The sequence below is a fragment of the Chiloscyllium plagiosum genome, unplaced genomic scaffold, assembly GCF_037043375.1.
Source record: "Chiloscyllium plagiosum isolate Xiang-an unplaced genomic scaffold, Cpla_swu_hap1 HiC_scaffold_26, whole genome shotgun sequence".
Taxonomy (NCBI): domain Eukaryota; kingdom Metazoa; phylum Chordata; class Chondrichthyes; order Orectolobiformes; family Hemiscylliidae; genus Chiloscyllium; species Chiloscyllium plagiosum.
This window is the reverse complement of record NW_028270164.1, coordinates 43,389,707-43,416,408: the sequence shown is the minus strand read 5'-3', so window position 1 is coordinate 43,416,408 and position 26,702 is coordinate 43,389,707. Positions and strand designations below refer to the sequence as shown.

The following is a 26,702-nucleotide window of genomic DNA, read 5'->3' as shown; positions in this document are numbered from 1 at the left end:
GGTCAGTATTAACCTTTCACAATGTGCAAGCTGCTTGTTAGCTGATTGGTTTAAAATTGTTGCAGTGTTAAGTTTAGAGTGCTGAGGGGGTGGCAGGTAGTCATGTAAAGCAGACACTACATCCTGTTCATTCAAGTAGAAGGCTAAGCACAGTGAAGTGGCAACAGTTGAACATACTGTACAGATATTAGTTGTTCCTAGTGACGTTGGTTTCAAACAAGAATGAAAAGCTTAATTAACCCAGATGTGTTAAGTATTTGGTGTGAGTTGAAATGGGTATCATTACTATATGAATGTTAATAAAGCTATGACTGTTGTTGATCTTCTTTACCACCCTTTCTCTTCCTCATTCCCCCATTGTATTGCATTTCTGACAACATTGTACCTACAGTGAAAAATGCATTGAAACGTATGCATTTCACAAAAATTTAGCGATGAAGCAGTTTTTAAAAAAAAACTTATCCAATGGAATATAAATCAAATGTTAAAGCCTGAACAGGTTCTAAAGCAAATTGCTGCCCTTACTCTAGAAAATGCTGTTTGTGTTTGCTTTGTTGTTGGGCTGAACTCTGTGCAGTGGAAATATTTTTTTCATTGACATTATAGTTGTAATATGCACCTTTCTCTAACAGTCTTGAACTTGCCTGAAAATGTGAATAGTTTATAACCATTAAATACAGTTCAAATAATATTTAATGTGCTTATCAGTTTGGGCCTCCTTTCTTTTCCCCTTTCCTGTTTCCAAAACTTTAAGCTGAGGAGAGACCTCCCAAAAATGGGAAATGACAACTGTTGTATAAAATAGTGGTTCTGAAATAGTTAATTTTGGACACTGATTCTATCTGATGATATAATTCAGTCTTGAGTGTAGAAGTTGGGAGAATAGATCTATCTCAGAGAACAGATGTGTTATCTATGCCTTACATGTCTTTGTAAAAATGTGTCTCACTAATGTATTTGTACCTAATTGCTATGATACAATAAACTATATCTTATCAAGACAAAAATGTCTTCTTAAAACTCGTAAGTGCTTGTTCCTCTACCACTGTGAACCAACTAATAAGGGAAGAGGAATAGTGGCATTAACCTTCGACCAACAAAGATCATACAAACTCTGTCAGAAAGATGGCACACAGCTTTATTACAAATGTCAACACTATGATTTATAAATCATACAACATAAAAGCATATTGGAACATCTTACTATTTGTAAGATGTTGGATTTCAGCCAAAGTTTGTTTTTCAGAATTAATGTACTTCATGTGCTTCTGTTGGAGAAAGTGAGGACTGCAGATGCTGGACATCAGAGTATGGTGCTGGAAAAGCACAGCCGGTCAGGCAGCATTGGAGGAGCAGGACAGTCGACATTTCAAGCATAAGCTCTTCATCAGGAATGAGGGAGTAACCCAAGGGGGCTTTTCAATTCTGTTGGAGAAGACAGACAAGGAGAATTCTTTTCAGAAGTTTTTTAATTAAGGTGATGATGATATTACTTGGTTTCTAAGGACTTAAGAGTTCACAGGACCATTTAATGGTGAGAAAAGGAAATTGAAATTATCTAATTTAGATCCCTTAGATAGCACAACGTGACTCATGGGAATTAGTCATTTGGAGACGTTACCCTCTAATGCATTGTATGCACACATTAGAAAGTAGGCTTACAAATGTAAAATCTAACCATCTTATGAAACTCTTATCATTTATGCTCCCTTTTATGAATAATATGTCCACTGAGTACAAATTGGTTCTTTGCGAATTCGTTTGTGTTCATCAGGACAATAGTTCGGTTCTAAAAAAGCATTATTTCCAGTTGAGCTATCTAGTATTAAAACTGAACACTTCAATCACAATATGCACATTGTGAATGTGTCTTGACCCCATCCTCAATAAAATAGTCAGTCTGATTGAATTCCTCTTTTGGTATTCATAGCTGTCCTCCTTTTAATGTGTTTCTGATGTGGACTGGGATCTGCAATGAGACCATCAAAATTAATTTTATATCCATACAAATAATGTTGAGGAAAATATTCTAACAATTTGGGCTGATCTCATAGATAAAAGAGATGGTGTGTAAGTTCAGTGCATTTCCCAAACCCTAATATTCTGTTCCTCCATTCAGGATCTGTGGACCCTGTAGGTCCATATAGACTTGCCAGAAGGTCAGAAAAAAATTTCTAATATTGTAAAAATATGTACTTAACTTTTTAAAAATAAATAATCTTTATAGGGTACTAACACAGTTCTGTACAATCTTTGCAGAGAAAAAGCAAACCACTCATTGGGGTTTGACATTCCTTAGAACTTCCCCACAATTGCAAAACAAAGGCATTTTCTACTCATGCAGAAACCTATTCATATTCATTTTGAACAGACTGTTGTTATGATTTGGCAGAAAGACCTTTAGATGGTGGTCTTTCCCAGATGCCCCAAGCTTTACTGCGTCCCTCAACACATAGCCCTGGACCTTGGAATGTGCTAGTCTGCATCACTCGATTGAGATCAACTCCTTGCCCTAGAAGATCAACAAGTTTTGGGCAGACAAAAATGCATCTTTCACTGAGTTGATGGTCTTTCAGGTGCAGTCAATGTTTGTCTCAGTGTGCGACCTGGAGAACAGACTGTAGAGCACAGAGTTCTGTGTCAGAGCTGCTCGGCACAAACTTGACAAAACCAATTGCATCTTTCCAGACCTTCTGTGTAAAGACACATTCCAGAAGGAGATACATGACAGCCTCTACATCAAGGAAAGCATGTGGTGGTGGAGAGAGTCCAGATGTACGTGAAAGACGTCACAGATAGTGCCATTCTCACTACCAGACAAGTGGTGCTTATTGGAGATTTGTGGTGAGGCATTGTGCCAAATGATTTTGACAGTCTGCTCAGGGAAACACTCTCCTTTTCCCACAGAGTCTCGAGGACGTGATGTGCTGAGACCTTCCTGATGGACTTGAGGTCAAAGGTGTTTTTCTTTGCAAATTTCTTTACAAAGTACAGGTGATATGGAAGAGTCCAACTACTTGGACGTTCCATGGTGCTGAGGCCAGTCCCATTCTTTGCAACACCAGGGACAGATGTACATAGTGACACTTTGATGTTTGCGTACCGAGGGTTAATACAGACTGATGCAGCCACACATAAGTTTAGCCATCAGGATGAGGGCAGTGTTGGATATATTCTTCACCCTAGCCCCGACCAGGGGGTGTCATTGAGTACAGAGGATCCTAGACTATCTGAACGAGATGGGCGGGCACTATTTCATTCGGATATTTGATTTTTCGGATAATCGATTTCACCTTAAACAAGGGAAACCATACTGATCTAATGCTGTGCTCTACCAGAGAATTTATTTAAATCTATAATTTTAATGTATTGGGTGCAAGAGGACACAAATTTCACATGATGAACAAAATATAGCAATGGTAACACGAGAAAACTCTTTTAAAAATGCAGTAATAGTGACCATTTTGGCAAGGAGTGGTGAAGATAGCATTAAACAAGGTCCCGAACAGCTTCTACGATCACTACAGCATTTGTCAGTTTCCGGGGACACAGTCTCGTGATAGAAGGATAGAAGCACCGCTTTGCACGTGTATTTATGATCTCGGCTATTTTTTTAAATGAACAACCCGGTAAAGTGATGGGAATACCTGTACAGTATTATACAGTAAACACTTACCTTTGCAAAGGGCTGTGTAATGACCCTGACTTAAAAAAACACAGTCACTGATGCTTGAGCGGCTTATGTTTCTTTGTTTTTGCCAGTGTTTTCACAGCTTCTTCAGTACAGGTAAATCGAATACACTTCTCTCTTTGATATAAACGTTTTTGCGGGACCTTGAAATCTTTTTCGGATAATCAAGGTTCCTCTGTATCTGATCAGTGTGTGTGGCTTTCCTGTAAATGCTGGTCTGCAGTTTTCCATTGGCTTTTTATTCTGCCATGATATCCAAGAAGGGACAACTAGAAAATTACATTTTGCTACCCTGAAGAAACTACACAAGACAGGTGAAATTAACAAGATCAATCTCCAAAGGATGAAACCAGAAGGCTCCAACACACTCTTCAAACTATCAGAGGTCCACAAAGAAGAGAGCCCCCCCCGCCCCCAATAGTCTCACTTCCCGGCACACTGACATACAGGCTAGTAAAATAACTGCAATGAAAACTAAAACACCTGGTAATAGACTCAACCCACTCTACCCAGGAATTCCTTAACATCACCAAAGACACCAAGATAGAGGATGACTAGGTCATGGCCCTATTCACATCAATAAACATCTCCCTCGCCAAAGCAATACTGGCCTCACTACTAGACAAACCAGGGATACAAACACCCAGCAGTGCCAACTCCATCAAGAAGGACAGCATCCTCAAACTACTGGACCTGTGCGTCACAATCCATTTCATTTTCAACAACAAGATATACAAACAAATCAATAGGACAATCTATGGGATCACCAATATCAAGACTTAGAGCAGAAGCAGTTATGCAGAGATTAGCGCTTCCTATGATCCAGCCCAAACTTTGGGTCCGCTCTGTGGATGACACCTTTGTCATCACAGAACACGACAAACTAGAAGAAATCCACGAACACACAAATAATATTCACCTGTATAAAATTTACCAAAGAGGAAGAGAATAATAACTGATTCCCTTTCTTGGACATCATGGTTGAATGAAAAGCCAATGGAGAACTGCAGACCATTTACAGGAAAGTCATACACACTACAGAAGCAACCATCCCAACACCCACAAATTGAGCTGCATCAGGACACTATTTAAATGAGCCACAACACACTGCTACATCCCAGAACTAAGATAAGTCGAGGAAAAACATCTATACAATGTATTCAAGAATAACGATTACCCAATAAGCGCACTTCGTCGATTCTTGCACAACGGACCTAAACAGGAAGACACAACATGCCCAGAGACTAGCCATCTTAACATACATCAAAGACATTTCAGAGATGTCTACTAGACTACTCCGGTCCCAAGGCATCATGGTAGCCCACAAACCTACTATCACACTAAAACAACTTCGGATGAATTTAAAGGACCCTATACCAATGGCCAGCAGAATGAAAGCAATATACAAAATACCCTGCAAGGACTGCAACAAACATTACATTGGACAAACCAGCAAGAAACTAGCCACCAGGTTACATGAGCATGAACTAGCCACCAAAAGACATGACCAACTATCATTAGTATCCATATACACAGACGAAGAGGGACACCAATTCGACTGGGATGATGCATCCATCCAGGGGCAGGCCAAACAAAGACATGCATGGGAATTCCTAGAAGTTTGGCATTCAAACCGGAACTCCATTAACAAACATAGCTCTGGATCCCATTTACCAACCTCTCAGAAACAGAATGGAAAAATACCACCCACCACAGCAAATCAAGACACATAAATAGCAAGTAGGACAGACAACCATCACTTCACTGGAGGCTCACTGACGATGTTACCTAGAATGGTGATGAAATGTCTGAGAACAAATCCACTAGGTCAGCGTGCAAACTGACAACCTATAAAAAGTCTTACATTAATCATAGGTGAGTTTAATCTTCGAGTAGATTTGGAAAATCCAAAATGACAGAGGAACCATGAGGAAGAATTTATAGTTTATTTAGTTTAGGTTCCTAGAACAATGTATTTTTGATCCAGTCAAGGATGTGGTGATGTGTAATGAGGCAAGTTTTTAATAAATGATCACAGAATAAAAGATCCCTTAGGGAACAATGACCATAATACTGTAAAATTTAGCATTTCGTTTAAGTGTGAGAAATTTGGATCAGAAATGTCTGTGCTGATCTTAAAGGTAATTAGATGGATAGGGTTAGAGTGAACTGGGTAAGAGGTATAGCAGAAAAGACAACAAAAGAACAATGGCAGAAATTGAAAAAATATTCATTATACACGGTAAAAATCTTAGTGATGAAGGATTGTAGGAGGGAGATAAACTGACTCAATTTGAAAGAAAAACATACAATGTAGAAAAGTTTAGGAGTGAATGAGACGAATGGGAAATGCTTTTAAAAGCCGACAAAAGATGACCAAAAAAAAAAAGGAGAAAATAAACTGAAGGCAAATCAGTAAGTAACAAATATGGACAGTAATAGCTTTCTTTAAAAATATGAAAATAAAGATGCAAGAGTGAACACAGGCCTCTTAGAGACTGAGGCAGAGGAAATAATAATGGGTAGCCAGGAAATGGCAGAGATGAAAGAATACTTTGCATCAGTCTTCATGGTAGAGGGTACTTACGGCATTTTAAAAATACTAAATCAGGCTTTAAGGGGGTGGGAAATGAACAAAATGCATCAGCTTCAGTCACTCGAAATACTCCAGAGATTAATAGTCTAAAGGCCAATACGTCCCCTGATGAATTGTGCTCAGGGATTTTAAAGAAAGTAGCTGTAGAGATATTGGATGCACTGGCAGTAATCTTCCAAGAATTCCTAGATTCTGGAAAAGTCCCAGAAGGTTGGAAAATTGCCTGTGTGACATATGTATTCAAAAAAGAAAAGCATTTCAGAGGGGGACACAAAAACAGGTAACTATGGCGTTAGTTTAACATCTGTCATTGGGAAAATGTCACTCTATAAAGTATCTAATAGCAGACCATTTAGAAGCATGAGATGATGAAATCATTCCTGATAAATTTATTTCAGTTCTTTGAGAAGGTAAGAAGGTAAATAAAAGGGAATCAGTAGATGTAATATACTTGGGCTTCCAGAAGGCATTTAATAAAGTACCACACATTAGACTAATTAATAAGACTAGAACCTATGATGTTTGGAGCAGTATATTTGCTTGTATGGAGGATTGGCTAACTATTAGACAGTTGGAATAAAGAGGAGTATTTATAATCGCACCCTATAACTAGTGGTGTCCACTGGGATTAATGCTGGGACCAGAATTATTTACAATACACATGAATGTCTCAGATGATGGAAGTGAATGTCTTTATGTACAGGTTTTCAGATGACACACAAATAGGTGGGAAGGCAAGTGCACTCAGTCCATATTGTCCATTGATTTGCTACCTGTAAAGCTGCGTATTCATGATGTCAGTCCCAGACATCATTTCAAACTTATTCAGAGGGTTTGAGCCACACTAGAGACCTGAAGCACCTCCAAATGAGTGGGAACACCTACAGATGCACTCCATTATGTGCAGTGTATTCTATGTACATATCTCTTGCAGCATCTGGGTGTGAATAGTTGAATCCAATTTGTCTCAATCGGTTAGCTCAGTTGGCTGAATGGCTGGTTTGCAATGTGATGCCAACAGCATGATTCAATCTGTGCACTGGTTAATGTTACCATAAGGATTCTCTTTCTCAATCTTTCCCCTTATCTGAGGTGTGCAGCCTCAGGTTAAATCATCATGAGACATCTTTTTAACAGGAGAGTAGCCAAATGGTCTGTCAAGACTATGGCAACTTTGCCTCCAGCTCATGTATAAAGGTAGTCAGAGAAGGTTGAATAGGCTGACAGCGGGTATGGAGGGAATGTCCTCAAAGGATAGGTTCAGTAAATTTAAAAGAATGGGAAGAAACCTTTTATTGAAGCATAAGATTCTAACTAGTGTAATAACTCCAGAGTAACAGGTATCCTGTTACCAAGTCACCCGTTATTTACAGGTGCATGCTACTTGTAACTGGTCAGGCTTCCTCAGAGGCAGCTCTGAATGAACAAAACCTCGAACATTCCTGTTTTTTTTCTTTTTTTTTGTTTAACCCCCACACTACCGCCTAACTGCGGTAGTGCTTATTTTTTCCCCAGCACCCATGTTGTGTGTGTGCAGGTGTGAGACACAGTGAGAGACACAAGGTATACGAATCTTTATTCAATTTCCACCACCTGGAAGATAGGAAAACACCGGAGTGGCCAGTGACAAGCACTGCCCTTCACAAAGGGCAATGCTGTGTGATCAAAAACAGTGAAGGGGAGGGCAGGGATTAAATCAAAATAGAGTTGGAGGGGGAAATAATGCACTCCACCCCCTGCGGCGCCCACCTCTCCCTGAACAACTCCAGGGTGTTGGTGGACACCGTGTGCTTCTTCTCCAGAGACACCCGGGCTCTAACGTAACCGCAGAAGAGGGGCAGGCAGTCGGCCCTAACGACCCCCTCCACGGCCCGCTGCCTGGACCTGTTGATGGCCAGTTTGGCCAGGCCCAGGAGCAGACCCACAAGGAGGTCTTCAGACCTGCCCTCCCTCCTCCTTACCGGGTGCCCGAAGATCAGGAGTGTGGGACTGAAGTGCAACCAAAAGCAGAAGAGGAGGTTTTTAAGAAAATCAAAAAAGGAGTGCAAACGCCCACACCCAATATACACATGGTCCACGGACTCCACAGCGCCACAGAACAAGCAGTTGGGCTGGGAGTCCGTGAACCACCGCAATGTGCGGTTGCAGGGGACTGCTGCGTGCAGCACCCTCCACCCCAGATCCCCAAGAGAAAGGGGGAGGACTCCCACGTAGAGAGCCCCCCACTGGGGATCCCCACCACCTGGTGGCAAATGGGCATGCCAAGGCGTGTTCGGACGACATTCCTCTTTATCCTTTTTTTTTACCAATGTCATTTGCCCAGAAAAAAAAGCCTTCTTTCCACACACTGGGCCCAGTCTCTGACAGCAGAATCGAATGAATCAAGCTTCCCAAACATCAGCATGATGCCAGAACTGCTTTCCCCAACACAAAAACGACTGTTACCAGCAGATTTCTTCAGGAGGGTGCTTTTCTTTCATCACCATTGACATAACTGCACAAAGGCCAGCATCCTGTCACCAAGCCACCCTTTATTTACACGTGGAGAGTCCTTGATAGTGATCCAGCTCCCTCAGAGCCAGCTCTCAGAGTGAACAGGATGTCTGACAACTCCTCTTGTTTTTTTTTGTTTTTCCCACACTACCACCTAACTGCAAACGTGCTTATTTTTTCCCCAGCACCCATGCTGTGTGTGTGCAGGTGTGAGACACAGTGAAAGACACAAGGCACATGAATCTTTATTCAAATTTCCACCACCAGGAAGAAAGAAAACACCCGAGTGGCCACTGAATAGTAGTGCCCTTCACATCAAAGGGCTATTCTCCTGTTTATACTTTTTATTTCTTTTTTTATTTAACTCCCACACTACCGCCTAACTGCAGTAGTGCTTATTTTTTCCCCAGCACCCATGGTGTGTGTGTGCAGGTGTGAGACACAGTGAGAGACACAAAGTGCATGAATCTTTATTCAATTTCCACCACCAGGAAGATAGGAAAACACCCGAGTGGCCAGTGACAAGCACTGCCCTTCACAAAAAAGGGCAATGCTGTGTGATCGAAACAGTGAAGGGGAGGGCAGGGACTAAATCAAAATAGAGTTGGAGGGGGAAATGATGCACTCCACTCCCTGCGGCGCTCACCTCTCCCTGTACAACTCCTGGGTGTTGGTGGACACCGTGTGCTCCTTCTCCAAGGACACCCGGGCTCTAACTTAACCGTGGAAGAGTGGCAGGCAGTCGGCCCTAACGACCCCCTCCACAGCCCGCTGCCTGGACCTGTTTATGGCCAGTTTGGCCAGGCCCACGAGGAGGTCTTCAGACCTGCCCTCCCTCCTCCATACCGGGTGCCCGAAGATCAGGAGCGTGGGACTGAAGTGCAACCAAAAGCAGAGGAGGAGGTTTTTAAGAAAATCAAAAAGTGAGTGCAAACGCCCACACCCAATATATACATGGTCCACGGACTCCACAGCGCCACAGAACAAGCAGTTGTGCTGGGAGTCCATGAACCACCGCAATCTGCGGTTGCAGGGGACTGCTGCGTGCAGCACCCTCCACACCAGATCCCCGAGAGAAAGGGGGAGGACTCCCGCGTAGAGTGCCCTCTACTGGGGATCCCCACCGTCGGGTGGCAAATGGGCACGCCAAGGCGTGTCCGGACGACATTCCTGTTTATTTTTTTTCCTCCAGTTTAATTTTTTCTTTTGTTTTTTTTTCTTTTTTCCCTTTTTTCTTTATAATTTAACCCTCACACTAGCACCTAAGTGCGGTAGTGCTTATTTTTTCCCCAGCACCCATGGTGTGTGTGTATACGTGTGAGACACAGTGAAAGATACAAAGTGCACGAATCTTTATTCAAATTCAACCACCAGGAAGATAGGAAAACACCCGAGTGGCCAGTGACAAACACTGCCCTTCACATCAAAGGGCAGTGCTGTGTGATCAAAACAGTGAAGGGGAGGGTAGGAACTAAATCAGAATAGAGTTGGAGGGAGAAATGATGCACTCCACTCCCTGCGGCGCCCACTTCTCCCTGAACAACTCCAGGGTGTTGGTCGACACCGCATGCTCCTTCTCCAAGGACACCCGGGCTCTAACGTAACCGCGGAAGAGGGGCAGGCAGTCGGCCCTAACGACCCCCTCCATGGCCCGCTGCCTGGACCTGTTAATGGCCAGTTTGGCCAGGCCCAGGAGCAGACCCACGAGGAGGTCTTCAAACCTGCCCTCCCCCCTCCGTACCGGGTGCCCAAAAATCAGGAGCGTGGGACTGAAGTGCAGCCAAAAACAGAGGAGAAGGTTTTTAAGAAAATCAAAAAAGGAGTGCAAACGCCCACACCCCATATACACATGGTCCACGGACTCCACAGCGCCACAGAACAAGCAGTTGGGCTGGGAGTCCGTGAACCACCGCAATCTGCGGTTGCAGGGGACTGCTGCGTGCAGCACCCTCCACCCCAGATCCCCGAGAGAAAGGGGGAGGACTCCCGCGTAGAGTGCCCTCCACTGGAGATCCCCACTGCCCGATGGCAAATGGGCACGCCAAGGCGTGTCCGGACGATATTCCTGTTTATTTTATTTTATTTTTTTCTTTCCAATCTTTATTCAAATTCCACCACCAGGAAGACAGGAAAATACCCGGGTGTCCAGTGACAAACACTGCCCTTCACCTCAAAGGACAAGCACATCTGTTTTTGTTTTTTTTCTCCCCCAGCACCCATGGTGTGTGTGTGCAGGTGTGAGACACAGTGAAAGACACAAAGTGCACGGACCTTTATTCAAATTCCACCACCAGGAAGATAGGAAAACACCCGGGTGGCCAGTGACAAACACTGCCCTTCACATCAAAGGACAGTGCTGTGTGATCAAAACAGTGAGGGGGAGGGTAGGGACTAAATTAAAATAGAGTTGGAGGGAGAAATGATGCACTCCACTCCCTGCGGCGCCCACCTCCCCCTGAACAACTCCAGGGTGTTGGTCGACACCGCGTGCTCCTTCTCCAAGGACACCCGGGCTCTAACGTAACCGCGGAAGAAGGGCAGGCAGTCGGCCCTAACGACCCCCTCCACGGCCCGCTGCCTGGACCTGTTGATGGCCAGTTTGGCCAGGCCCAGGAGCAGACCCACGAGGAGGTCTTCAGACCTGCCCTCCCTCCTCCGTACCGGGTGCCCAAAGATCAGGAGCGTGGGACTGAAGTGCAGCCAAAAACAGAGGAGAAGGTTTTTCAGAAAATCAAAAAGGGAGTGCAAATGCCCACACCCAATATACATGTGGTCCACGGACTCCACGCACCACAGAACAAGTAGTTGGGCTGGGAGTCCGTGAACCACCGCAACCTGCGGTTGCAGGGGACTGCTGCGTGCAACACCCTCCACCCCAGATCCCCGAGAGAAAGGGGGAGGACTCCTGCGTAGAGAGCCCTCCACTGGGGATCCCCACCGCCCGGTGACATTCCTGTTTATTTCTGTCCACCAGAGCTTCCTGATTGGGTCTATTAACCTGGTCCAATCTGGGAACTCATAATCTATGAGGTCAACTTGGCTGACCTTATTACAATCACTACATAAGACCAATGATGATAATAAATGATATCAAATGATAATGAATCTGTGGAAGTATTTCCCACAGAGGGCTGTTGAGGGTGGATCATTCAGTATATTCAAGACAGAGATTTTTAGTCAGTAATGCAATCCAGGGTTATGGGGAAAAGGCAGGAAAGTGGAGTTGAGGATTCCCGAACAGCCCATGATCTCATTGAATGGCAGTGCAGTCTTGATGGACTGAAAGAGATGACTAATACAGGACTGAAGGTGTTATATGTGAATGTATGCGATATACGGAATAAGGTAAATAAGCTTGTGGCACAGATCAAACTTGGTAGGTATGACATGGTGGGCATCATGAAGACGTGGCTGCAAGGGGATCAGGATTGCGATTGGGAACTGAATATTCAAGGATATAGTTCCTACTGAAAAGATAGGCAGGTGGGCAGAAGGGGTGGGGTTACCTTATTAATAAGAAATGAAATTAAATCAATATTAAGAAATGAGTAGGTTCAGATAATGTAATACTACTTGAAAGTGGTCAGGCTTCCTCAGAGCCACCTCTGAATCAATATGGGTAGAATTGAGGAACTGCAAAAGTTTTTAAAAAATAGTAGGAGTTATGTACAGGCCTCCAAACAGTAGTCAGGAGTTGGAGTGCAAGATACATTGAGGTAGAAAAGACATGTAAGAAAGGCAAAGTTACTGTGATCATGCAGAATTTCATTATGCGGGTGAACTGGTGAAATCAAATTGGTAGTAGATTGCAAAAAAAGGAATTTATGGAATATCTGTGAGATGGTTTTTTGGAACAGCTTGTGATGGAGCCCACTAGGGAACAGCGCTGAAAATGTGTTGCTGGAAAAGCGCAGCATCCAAGGAACAGGAGAATCGACGTTTCGGGCATAAGCCCTTCTTCAGGAATGAGGAAAGTGTCAAAGTAAGTACCAAAATGCAGTCCTCACTTTCTCCCACTAGGGAACAGGCAATACTGTATTTAGTGCTGTGCAATGAGGCAGACATGATAAGGGAGCTTAAGGTGACGGAACCCTTAGGAGGCAGTGATCATAATATGATTGAATTTACTCTGTAATTTAAGAAGGAGAAGGTAGAATCAGAGTTAACGGTATTACAGCTAAATAAAAGTAACTACAGAGGCATGGGGAAGGAGCTGGGTAGAATTGACTGGAAGAGGAGCCTAGCTGGAAAGACAGGGGAACAGCAATGGCAGGAGTTTCTGGGAGTAATTCAGGATCCTGCCATATCAGAGATTCATCCAGAGGGAAAAAGAAGCATGGTACAGGAGGGATGAGGCAACCTTGGCTAACTAGGGAATTCATGGATAGTATAAAAGCAAAAGAGAAATCATATATAATGCGGTGAAGGGCAGTGGGAAACCAGAGGATTGGGAAGCTTATAAAGACCAACAGAGGGCAACAATAAAAGAAATAAGGAGGAAGAAGATTAAAAATAAGCTAAAGGAAGACTTACAGCGTTTTTTAGATATATAAAGAGCAAGAGAGAGAGGCAGAAGTGGACATTAGGCCACTGGAAAATGATGCTGAAAAGATAGTATTGGGGAACACGGAAATGGCTGAGGAACTGAATAATTACTTTGTGTCAGTCTTCACGGTGGAATATATGTGTAATATCCCAAAAATTCAAGAGAATGAGGTGGCAGAGATGAGTATGGTGGCTATCACCAAGGAGAATGTGCTACAAAAACTTAGCTTGAAGGTGGATGAATCACCTGGATAAGATGGACTACACCCCAGAGTTCTAAGGGAGATAGCTGGAGAGATTTTGAAAGTGTTAGCAGTGATCTTTTGGGAATCGCTAGAGTCAGGGAGCGTACCAGAGGACTGAAAAATCACTAATGTGACCCCACTGTTTAAAAAAGTAGTAAGGCAAAAGATGGAAAATTATAGACTGATTAGCCTAACCTCGGTCGTGGGTGAGAATCTGGAATCCATTGTGAAGGATTTCTGAATACTTGGAAGTGTATGGTAAAATAGAAAAAAGCCAGCATGGTTACATCAAAGGGAGGTCACACCTGACAAATCTGCTAGAATCCTTTGAGGAAGTAACGAGCAGGTTAGACCAAGGAGAGCCAATGGATGTTATCTACCTGGACGTCAAGAAGGCATTTGACAAGGAGTTGCACAGGAGGCAACTGTGTAAAATAAGAGCCCATGGTGTTCGAGGCAAGGTGCTAGCATGGATGAAGCTTGGCTGTCTGACAGAAAGCGGAGAGTGAGGATAAAAGGTCCTTTTCAGGGTGGCAGCCGGTGACAAGTGGTGTTCTGCAAGGCTCAATATTGGGATCACAACTTTTCAGTTTATGCACTAACAATCCAGGTGAAGGAACTGAGGGCATTCTGGCTAAGATTATTGATGATATAAAGACAGGTAGAGGTACAGGTAGCTTTGAGGAGGCAGGGAGGCTGAAGGAGGATTTGGACAGGTTAGGAGAGTGGGCAAAGAAGTGGCAGATGGAATACAATGTGGGAAAGTGTGAGGTCCTGCACTTTGGTAGGAAGAATAGAGGCATGGGCTATTTTCTAAATGGGGTCAAAATTCAGAAGTCTGAAGTGGAAAGAGACTTGGGAGTTCTAGTCCACGATACTGTCAAAGTAAACTTGCAGGTTGAGTCAGTAGTTAGGAAGGCAAATGAAATATTGGCACTTATTTTGAGGACTTGAATATAAAAGCAGGGATGCACTTCTGAGGCCTTAAAAGTCTCTGGTCAGACCACATTTGGAATATTGTGTGCATATTTGGGCCCCACATCTCAGGAAGGGTGTACTAGCCCTGGAGCATGTTCAAAGGAGGTTCACAAGAATGGTCTCAGGAATGAAAAGCTTAACATCTAAGGAATGTTTGAGGACTCTGGGACTATACTCGATGGAGTTTAAAATGATGAGGGAGATCTAATGGAAATGTATAGTATACTGAATGGCCTGGATAGAGTAGACGTTGGGAAAATGTTTCCATTGGTAGGAGAAACTAGGACCTGGAGGCACAGCCTGCGAATAAAAGGAAGACCTTTTAGAACGGAGATAAGGAGAAACATCTTCAGCCAGAGAGTAGTGAATCTATGGAATTCATTGCCACAGAAGGCTGTAGAGGCCAGGTCATTGAGTATAAGACTGAGATAGATAGTTCTTGATTGTCAGGAGATAAAGGGTTATGGAAAGAAAGCAGGAGAATGGGGGTTGAGAAACTTATTAGTCATGATTGAATGTCAGAGCAGATTCAATGGGCTGAATGGCCTAACTTCTACTCCTATGTCTTACAGAATTATGGAAAGGTCTACCTCTGCTCCGACATCAAATGGAAATGCAGTCATCTGATTTCTTTCCTTTGTTGATTGTGAACAGAAGTTCATTATGGGAATGTTTGAAAGTTTTCCTGTACATGATGGTCAACCACAGGACAATGATAAGATACTGTCTGCAGTGGGCATTGGGATATAATTGCAATGACTTAGTGAGGGTAGTAAGGTGAACGTGGCTAAGGACAGGCTGTGTGGCCTCATGGTTAAATATCAACTGAGACAAAAAAGTGGAGTTATATGTATGAGGAAGTGTCAGCCATGCCAGCAATGTGCAATAAGCAGTGTGGGTTTGTGGCTGCTGTGCCACTATTTTGACAGTGAAAAGTGTCTCTGGGTGGATGTTCAGCCAGTGTTACAAGACAGTTCCAGTGCCAGGGATGCTGGTCTATTCTGGTAATCCAGGCAGTGGCAAGTTCTTGTGGTTACAGCGAGGAGGAAAATCAAGCTAACATCAGGTGTAAGGAATGCCATGACGGTGGAGTGTGTAGGTAATGAGCTGAGTTTGGGACCGTAACATGAGAAAACTCACTGGACCTTACAGGGAGAAACCCTCCAAATAACTCAATGAAATTGACACAAGCAAAAATATATGAATTCAACACCAAACTTTTATATATTTGCAAAGCCGTCAACATCAGGATAAAGTTAAAAATCACACAACACCAGGTTATAGTCCAACAGGTTTAATTGGAAGCACACTAGTTTTCGGAGCACCACTCTTTCATTAGGTGATTGTGGCACAATCACCTGATGAAGGAGCGTCGCTCCGAAAGCTAGTGTGCTTCCAATTAAACCTGTTGGACTATAACCTGGTGGTGTGATTTTTAACTTTGTACACCCCAGTCCAACACCGGCATCTCCAAATCATAACATCAGGATATTTTCTCAACTGCGTGGATACAAGTTGTTCTGCTGTATGTTTGTTCAGTTTTCCAAAATAATGCTATTGGCATCTATTGAACTCTGTGCATGAAAACTCTTGACTTACAGCTTGGTTTGTAGACTTGTCATTGTTACAGGTTAATAGAATTGCTTCTTCATTCCAGCGTGATCAACTTAATCATGTGACCCTGATATCATTATGTATGATGTTAATCCCATTGCTCCAAATCTGGACATTTTCTGAGCTATGTGAATGTGGTTGTCAGCATTGCTGCTGAGTTAATGCCACGGTGACTAGGTGCTGCAATCTTTTCAACATTTGACTCTGTGCTTTTAAGTTCAGAGTCCCTGGAGATGTGCTCTTCAGCCCAATTATATCATGTTCTGTTTCTCACTGACTTAGTGGTTCATCCATCTGGGAAAAGAGAAGCTTAATTGACACAAGTTGTTGTGTTTTTCATTCCCCTGGGCAAAGGATCTGCCTTTAGCATTTTATAGCAGGCAGACCCTGGTGAAAACCTGTCTGTTTGAAAACTCTAGTTTTTATTTGGCTTTCCTCTGATGAAGAGTGAGAGGAAAAGAATAGAGCTTGTTCTGCTTGTCTGAACGAAACCTTTCTACTCTTACAATGGCCCATTTTTAAATTCGAAAAGGTTATAGGTAAAAGAAGCCAAGAAAAGAGAGCAAGTTAAGTGAGAAGGTTTGGAAGGAGACATTGCATGGTGGAAGATGGTAATGCACAAGACCAGAAAAGACTGTTTTGGTCCATTTTAGCTGACAGTGTAATTTGACAATACAGCTAATTTGTCAGCCTCTTCATTGACCAAATGCTTGTCCAACTCCCACTTGAAAATTACCAATGTTGTTTGATCATGAAACTTGTTGGCCGTCCTTACATACAATACTGTACAAAACAATGCCATAGTTCGCATAAACAAAAATATTGTGGATTTATGTAGCATACTGGTGTCTCCTGACATTGTGCCAAGGCTAGGTACTTGCGCAGTTCCCAACAGTAGGCTACATTTACTGAGAGAAGGGGTGAAAAAGGAAGAAATAAATTCTCCATATTTTGAATTAAAATTGAGTGTTGATTGGCTCAGTAAATTTCTTGATTAAAATGCAAATACACAACTATAGAAAATCACATTAACTTACTTTATGCCAAGACTGAAAAATACAAGGATGACACGTTAGTTAGCGCAACTGACCTCTTCGGCACAACATAAAGAACCATTCATTAGAACTGACTTCAGGCAGATGCACAATAGAATTGTTTTAACAATTATACTTCTGCAAAAACAAAAACCCACATAATGGTGCTGTATTTACAAGAGTATTGCCACTGTGGCATGAAAACATCACTGTACCCAATCTGTACCATTATGGAGCAGCAGGAGTGTTTTGGACCTATGCCTGCAAATTCCCAAATAGTATATAACTAACCTAACGTATGGCCCCATTGTCCGTTCCAAAGGAGAAATAGACAGGGGCAAACAGAAATCGCCAGTTTAAACCCCACATCATTCTTCACACAGTAAATCTTTCCTGAATGGTTCACACTGGGGTTGGTTCTCCCTCTAGAATGTTACGTAGGTGGCTATTTTTCAAGTGTGAGCCTAATGAGTAAGAATTGACTGCCTATTCTGGAGTTGAGTGCATCACCCTGAACCCAAGCCTATCTTCACTTGAAGTGGATGTTTTTCAGCAGGGATTCTTGGAAAGGAAGGAAGGAACTGGCCATTTTGTTTCCTCCAATCCCAGCAAACTGGGTCTAACTCAGGCCTGCTAACTCAGCCCAATAATGCAGTGTGTGGAGGTTTGTCCAGTCAACTTTAGGGAATGTTAATGTTTAAAATCCTGTGACTAAAGTTCTAGCCGGGTAAGGTTTGACTGTTTTTTTCATCTAGATGAATAGCAGCCCCCATATTTAATTCAACCTTGAAGCATATTGTGATGTAATGGGCTGCAGAGAATCCTATCCTGTTTGTGTGTTTTTTAAAAAATTGATTATGGATTAAATTGAAGGTCAGTGCAGAACATCTTTCTCAAATTTTGAAGTCAAATAGCACCCCCCCTTGCACAAACTTCAAATAATGCAACTCTTAACAGTAAAACTGGTTATCCTATCAAATCTTTGTGCATAATGTAGTCATATTTAGGTGTGCATCTTGTTCATAGAAATAGATTTCCACATAATTATTTTTTCTGCCCTGTCTATTGTAATGGATATATTTTCAGTTTTTGTCAAAAGCTATATACCTTTAGGACTTATCTGGGAATGTCTTCCTTTTCCCCTTATTGATCTGATCTGTTTCAAACCATCAAAATTCTGGAATTTCATCCCTAAAGGAATTGTGGGTCTATCTAAAGCATGTAGACTGAAATGATTCTACAAGACAGCTCATTACCACCACCTTGAGCAATATATGCTAGCCGAGCCAGCGATGCCCACAGCTCACAAGTGAATTTTTAAAAATATAGTTAGCATTTAATCAGTAGAAACTCAGTCATCTGATTTTAAGGAATTGATTCTGTTGCAAACTGTCCTAACTGCAAAACAAGCAGCATTTGTTGATTGATGGTACTTCAGAAGGTAATTTTGTAAGCCAGGATAACTTGGAAGTTTCATTAGAAAAGCAAGCTGATTATTTAATTGGAACAAGGTTAAAAATCACAACACCAGGTTATAGTCCAACAGGATTATTTGGAAGCATTAGCTTTCAGAGCACCGCTCCTTCATCAGGTGGTTATGGAGTTTAAGATCATACTCAAAATTTGTAGCCAAAGGAGTCCAGTGTCATGGAGATGTGATACAGTCAACAATCTTAGATTAAAACGTTCATCCTTGATAATAGGATATGCTGGTTTCTGTTCTTTGATATGTAAATCCCAGAATTTATTTTCAATTACATTCTCAAGCTAGCTCAGGTTTTTAAACAATTCTTTTATGGTGCTTTTGGGTTCAATGTGCATCCAGGTTAGAGTTAGTCACAGTTATATCTTGGATTTATTTTAAGATTAAATTTCCTTTTTGGAATATTTTTCTTTCCCTTAACTGGTTAATATTCATGTTCTGCATCTGTCTTTGCCAAAAGAGTGATTGCTGCTAGTTGTTGAATATTTAACATTAGCTAACTGTTGGAAGATGAAGGCGGCGGCTTTTGAGTTTATCCAAATGATCTCATACTTTGTCTTTGTTGGAAAGTAGCTACCTTTCTTTGGAACTTGCATAACACTATAAATGGGAACTTGCAGGCACATATCCAAAGCATCCTTGCTGCTTATCCTAAGAATATTTTGCTTCCTATATGCCTTAGTGCAATATGGACTTTTGGTAGCTAGACTTAAAACATTAAAGGGCCAACAGTTTGAAGATAATTGATTGTAATTGTTAGGTCTCATTAGGCACTGATTTCTTGTTCAGCCTCACTTAAACAGGTGACTTTACTTATAAGCAGAGTGGGAAAGTTAAGTTTTTTTAAAAAAAACAGGTTGGGCACAAATTAGTTTGGATATTATACACCACATTTGGAAACAGATCAAATTTATAGTAATGAGAAGACATTTTATTTCAGATGTGATTTTTTATTTAATTTCACCAAGGAATAAACAGTTTACTCACTCTAATTTAGTAAGTATATTCTATTTAAAATTTGGTTGGAAAAATCTCAATTTTAAGTGTTTTTAGAAATGTGCATTAAAATTAATTTTCCAATATGCTTTTTAATATTTAAAAAGTATGCTAAAAATACAACTTTGGTCACCAAAGATAACATGTCTCAAGTCTGTAGTTTCTGTTCCTTCAGTGTGTAGAGTACAGTATTTATATAAATAATTCAAATATTGCAGGAACAGATTATTTTTCCAAGGCAGGAAGTACACTCACCACAAACATCACAACACTGGTTCCTGTAACTTTCCATGGCTGCATTTTTTTTCTTTAACCTTCAACTTTGATTTGATACTTTTCCAAATCTTCATTAACCAATCCTATAGAGCTGGCCATCTCAGCTAAAGTAAGACTTGATCGCAGCTATTACACATTCCAGCCTATTCCCCACCTATGTAATCTCTCACTGTGGGCAGGATTTAAATTCCCAGCTCCCTGTAAAACAGTCAGGATGATGTGTTGATTAAGAACCTACGAGCAGCAGAATCCAGAAGCAAATGTTTAAGTAAGTGGCTATGAATGCTGTCCAGCAACAAAAGATTGAAAGTACTAACAGAAATGTTGTTGATTTACATTGAAGCCCTCTGAAGAATTTTTGCAATATAAGAATTAAAGATATCCACAATTAACAGCTCATCTTTTTGGAAGGTGATAATCTCTGTGGGATTGCTGGTGGCTACAGCTTTGGATCTCTGACAATTGGAACTATGGGAGTAGGAAGGGGGTCATCTAAATTGATGGTCCATCATTGAATACCTCCATTCATTGGCTGGACTTCAATCTCAGTGGGACATGAGTCAATTTTTTTTTCTTTTCTTTTTTTTATTTTTTCTTTTTGTAGTGCTTATTATTTTTTTCCCCCAGCACCCATGGTGTGTGTGTGCAGGTGTGAGACACAGTGGAAGACACAAAGTGCACCAATCTTTATTCAATTTCCACCACCAGGAAGATAGGAAAACACCCGGGTGGCCAGTGACAAACACTGCCCTTCACATCAAAGGGCAGTGCTGTGTGATCAAAACAGTGAAGGGGAGGGTAGGGACTAAATCAAAATAGAGTTGGAGGGGGAAATAATGCACTCCACTCCCTGCAGGGCCCACCTCTCCCTGAACAACTCCAGGGTGTTGGTCGACACCGCGTGCTCCTTCTCCAAGGACACCCGGGCTCTAACGTAACCGCGGAAGAGGGGCAGGCAGTCGGCCCTAACGACCCCCTCCACGGCCCGCTGCCTGGACCTGTTAATGGCCAGTTTGGCCAGGCCCAGGAGCAGACCCACGAGGAGGTCTTCAGACCTGCCCTCCTTCCTCCGTACCGGGTGCCCAAAGATCAGGAGCGTGGGACTGAAGTGCAGCCAAAAACAGAGGAGAAGGTTTTTCAGGAAATCAAAAAGGGAGTGCAAACGCCCACACCCCATATACACATGGTCCACGGACTCCACAGCGCCACAGAACAAGCAGTTGGGCTGGGAGTCTGTGAACCACCGCAATCTGCGGTTGCAGGGGACTGCTGCGTGCAGCACCCTCCACCCCAGATCCCCGAGAGAAAGGGGGAGGACTCCCGCGTAGAGAGCCCTCCACTGGGGATCCCCACCGCCCGGTGGCAAATGGGCACGCCAAGGCGTGTCCGGACGGTGGATGAGGGAGAAGAGGTGGATGGTGTGCAGCAGCAGTCTGTACAGGGCTCTTCTTTTTATTTCCCTAAACGAAACAAAATTAAAATTTTGGAGGCGGCTCAGGTTGTGGGGCACAGGCTCCCGCGGGAAGTACGGGACCTTGGGGCCAATGTGAAATTCCGTCCGGGCTGGGGTGAGTGCGGACGGGATCCCACCGCACACCTGAGCGTCCTCCAACTGGTGCACTACGTCGGGTCCGAGCACCGCCGTTTTAAGGCATCGGATGGCGGTGGCCACGTACTGGACGTCTACCGCTTCCCTGCCTGCTAGGGACATGAGTCAATGCTCTCAATAGTCAATAAGGCCAATTAAATCACCCATAGATTTCCAGCAGGAGAGTAGCTGTAATCCTCCTCCCATAACATCCCACCAATGCTGCCTCCCTCAAAATAACTTGTAAGTAAAATGATAGCATCAGATAGATTAAACTGGCCATTAGTAGGAAATGCTGGCATACTCCCCACCTGTTCTGCTTTCACATCTCCTTGAAAATGCCTTTCATTCCTGAGCTGAAGAGCTGGTATTTCCTTCAGAAATGTGCCTTCTGTTAGCAGATTAAGAAAGTGATTGTTGTTGTGTTCATGCCTACTATTTATTTTTAATAAAATAAAGGCTTGGTGATAGGAAAGAGATGTAGCGGTGTAATTTTTCTTGAGTGTCAGGTGATGGAGAGCAAGAGAAGTGAAGTTGAAAATATTTGTGCGAGGGAGTTCTGACATCTACACAATCAACATCCACCCCCCCCCCCCCCCCCCCCCCCCCCCCCGATCTGCTAAGTGAGATAGGGCCGTGATATAATGGTAACCTCACTGGACTGTAATCCAGAGCTCTAGGCTAATGCTTTAGGAACATTACTTTAAGTGTCAACGTTGTTAATGGTGCAAGTTGAATTAAATAAAATCTTGAATTTAAAGCTGGTGACCATTGCTGGTAAGTGGGAAAACCCATCTGGTGCTTTAATGTCCCCTATTATGGGAAGAACTCTGCCAGCCTTACCTAGTTTAGATTAGATTAGATTACATTACATTACAGTGTGGAAACAGGCCCTTCGGCCCAACAAGTCCACACAGACCCGCCGAAGCGCAACCCACCCATACCCCTACATTTACCCCTTACCTAACACTACGGGCAATTTAGCATAGCCAATTCACCTGACCTGCACATCTTTGGACTGTGGGAGGAAACCGGAGCACCCGGAGGAAACCCACGCAGACACGGGGAGAACGTGCAAACTCCACAGTCGCCTGAGGCCGGAATTGAACCCAGGTCTCTGGCGCTGTGAGGCAGCAGTGCTAACCACTGTGCCACCGTGCCGCCCACTGGCATGTATGTGACTCCAGAACCACAGTAACACGGTTTACTCTTAACTCTTCTTTGAAATTGCCAAGCAAGCCATTCAAATCATGGACAACTATGGATGAGCAACAAATGTTGGCCTTGTTAACAATGCCCATGTCCAATAGAAGAATATAAGTAAACTGGAGTACATGTTCCTTCATCTTTAGTATTGTTTGTAGGATCTTGCTGTGCATAAAATGCTGCTGTGTTTGGCAAAGACCATCAATGTATTTCAAGATAAATTGCTGAATATTGGAGAAGAGTGAGTCAGCTCACCCCTTCTCAACCTTCCACAATACAGGAAGTCATAACATTAACTCTGTTTCTCTGCCCACAGGCTGTCAGACTTTAAGTTTCTCTGGCATTTACTCTATTCACTTAGGAAGATTTATTCACTCTTCAGCACAATGCTGAAACTCTCTCCACAAATTTTAAAAAATGTGAACTAATTTCTTCTAGCAGAAGGAGACCATTATACGGCAAGCTTTAATTCAATTTTATTATGTCTTTTACTCATTTTGTAGGATGTGGGTGTTGCTGACTTGCCCATCCCTAGTTGCCCTTGAGAAGGTGGTGGTGAACTGCTGCCTTGAATCACTGCAGTCCACCTGCTGTGGATTAACCCATAATGCCATTAGGGAGGGAATTCCAGGATTTTGACCCAGCGATAGGGAAGGAATGGTGATTTATTTCCAAGTTAGGATGGAAAGTAGTTTGGAGGGGAACTTGAAGTTGCTGGCGTTCCAATGTATCTGCTGACCAAGTCATTTTGGATGGAAGTGGTCGTGGGTTTGGAAGGTGCTGTCTGAGGATATTTAGTGAATTTCTGCAGTGCATCTTGCAGATAGTACACACTGCTGCCACTGAGCATTGGTGGTGGAGAGAGTGGATGCTTATGACAAATTTGCTAATCTTGACAAAACAAAACATAAAACAAACATCCACACAGGTGAGAAGTTAAAAACTGATATTGCCAAATGAAGGTGGAGGAATATACAGTTTAAAAACCTGAGGGAATCTGTGATGTAAAGTATTATCACGTACCAAGGTTGTTTAGTTGGTGACTTGACCATCAGCAGTAGCAAACATTTCATGTGTTGCATTGACTTCTATATTCTGATGTTTATTTTTAATCTGTCTTGTGATCAGGTGCTTTTCCTTTTTTTGAAAGCTTTCTCCAGCTTCAGTTTTGCTGTCACAAATCTCTCCTTTGCCACATGTAGCTCCTTGACATTCATGCCATATGCTTTGTGTGTTCAATCTTCAGAAGTTTTTAGATTAGATTCCCGACAGTGTGGAAACAGGCCTTTCGGCACAACAAGTCTACACCGACCCTCCAAAGAGTAACCCACCCAAACCCATTTCCTTCTGACTAATGCACCTAACACTATGAGCAATTATACATGGCCAATTTCACCTGACCTGCACATCTTTGGACTGCGGGAGGAAACCCATGCAGACATGGGGAGAATGTGCAAACTCCGCACAGACAGTCGCCCAAGACTGGAATCGAACCTGGGTCAGTGGGGCTGAGGCATTAGTACTAACGAGGTAAAAACAATGACTGCAGATGCTGGAAACCAGATTCTGGATCAGTGGTGCTGGAAGAGCACAGCAATTCAGGCAGCATCCGATGAGCAGCAAAATCGACGTTTCGGGCAAAAGCCCTTCATCAGGAATAAAGGCAGAGAGCCTGAAGTGTGGAGAGATAAGCTAGAGGAGGGTGGGGGTTGGAAGAAAGTAGCATAGAGTACAATAGGTGAGTGGGGGAGGAGATGAAGGTGATAGGTCAGGGAGGAGAGGGTGGAGTGGATAGGTGGAAAAGGAGATAGGCAGGTCGGACAAGTCCGGACAAGTCAAGGGGACAGTGTGGAGCTGGAAGTTTGAAACTAGGATGAGGTGGGGGAAGGGGAAATGAGGAAGCTGTTGAAGTCCACATTGATGCCCTGGGGTTAAAGTGTTCCGAGGCGGAAGATGAGGCGTTCTTCCTCCAGGCGTCTGGTGGTGAGGGAGCGGCGGTGAAGGAGGCCCAGGACCTCCATGTCCTCGGCAGAGTGGGAGGGGGAGTTGAAATGTTGGGCCACGGGGCGGTGTGGTTGATTGGTGCGGGTGTCCCAAGATGTTCCCTAAAGCGCTCTGCTAGGAGGCGCCCAGTCTCCCTAATGTAGAGGAGACCGCATCGGGAGCAACGGATACAATAAATGATATTAGTGGATGTGCAGGTAAAACTTTGATGGATGTGGAAGGCTCCTTTAGGGCCTTGGATAGAGGTGAGGGAGGAAGTGTGGGCACAGGTTTTACAGTTCCTGCGGTGGCAGGGGAAAGTGCCAAGATGGGAGGGTGGGTCGTAGGAGGCGTGGACCTGACCAAGTAGTCACGGAGGGAACGGTCTTTGCGAAAGGTGGAAAGGGGTGGGGAGGGAAATATATCCCTGGTGGTGGGGTCTTTTTGGAGGTGGTAGAAATGTCGGCGGATGATTTGGTTTATGCGGAAGTTTGTTGGGTGGAAGGTGAGCACCTGGGGCGTTCTGTCCTTGTTACGGTTGGAGGGGTGAGGTCTGAGGGTGGAGGTGCGGGATGTGGACGAGATGCGTTGGAGGGCATCTTTAACCACGTGGGAAGGGAAATTGCGGTCTCTAAAGAAGGAGGCCATCTGGTGTGTTCTATGGTGGAACTGGTCCTCCTGGGAGCAGATATGGCGGAGGCGGAGGAATTGGGAATACGGGATGGCATTTTTGCAAGAGATAGGGTGGGAAGAGGTGTAATCCAGGTAGCTGTGGGAGTCGGTGGGTTTGTAAAAAATGTCAGTGTCAAGTCGGTCGTCACTAATGGAGATGGAGAGGTCCAGGAAGGGGAGGGAGGTGTCTGAGATGGTCCAGGTAAATGTAAGGTCAGGGTGGAATGTGTTGGTGAAGTTGATGAATTGCTCAATCTCCTCGTGGGAGCACGAGGTGGCGCCAATGCAGTCATCAGTGTAGCGGAGGAAGAGGTGGGGAGTGGTGCCGGTGTAATTACGGAAGATCAACTGTTCTACGTAGCCAACAAAGAGACAGGCATAGCTGGGGCCCATACGTGTGCCCATGGCTACCCCTTTGGTCTGGAGGAAGTGGGAGGATTCAAAGGAGAAATTGTTAAGGGTGAGGACCAGTTCGGCCAAACGAATGAGAGTGTCGGTGGAAGGGTACTGTTGGGGACGTCTGGAGAGGAAAAAACGGAGGGCTTGGAGGCCCTGGTCATGGCAGATGGAGGTGTAGAGGGATTGGATATCCATGGTGAAGATGAGGCGTTGGGGGCCGGGGAAACGGAAGTCTTGGAGGAACATTAGTACTAACCACTGAGCCACCGTGTTGCCTTTGTTATTTCTTTTCAGTTAGCTCATTGTAGGTGGGGCTGTATCTCTAAATGTGAAAATTTCCAGAGGTAAATTTCAAGATAGGTGTTTCTGAATCTTTTTTCACACCTGACTGAGTTGACTGGTCTTGGTGCCTTTTGATAAAATGTTAATTTCAATTCTTACTGCTTTCATTTACTCTACATTGATTTCATGAAGCTTGGTTAAACTTGAGTAGTCAGGTAATTGCTGTAGCCATTTTAAGCCAGTGATTTTGACCCTTTATTGAATCTAATTTCAGTTTATGAATGCTCTTGACAATTGATTTGAAAAATAAGTAATCCTTATTAATATCAAGACAATATGGAGACAATTATGAATTGTAGGGTTAAATATCTGCCTTTCATCAAGCATAGGCAAGCTGGATAAACTTCATCCACACAAACCTGTAGGTTATCGCTCGATTCTGTAATAAACGTCATATTTAATTGACGTACCTGTTGGAAATTTAATCATTTTACCCTCCGATTGATGCTTTTGTTTAATTAATTTACAATTTTATTGAATTGTATTAAAAAATTTATTTAGCTAAAAATTTGGAGTATATTTTACTAGAATTGAATGCAGTCAATTTTGCAGTCTTATAAA

The 26,702-nt window shown here is 43.3% G+C and overlaps 1 protein-coding gene across 5 annotated transcripts in view; it reads left to right on the top strand.

The window, feature by feature from the left end:
• Nucleotides 1–26,702, top strand: part of pacsin1b (protein kinase C and casein kinase substrate in neurons 1b) — a 390,938-nt gene that overhangs the window by 247,736 nt on the left and 116,500 nt on the right. The window lies entirely within an intron of this gene.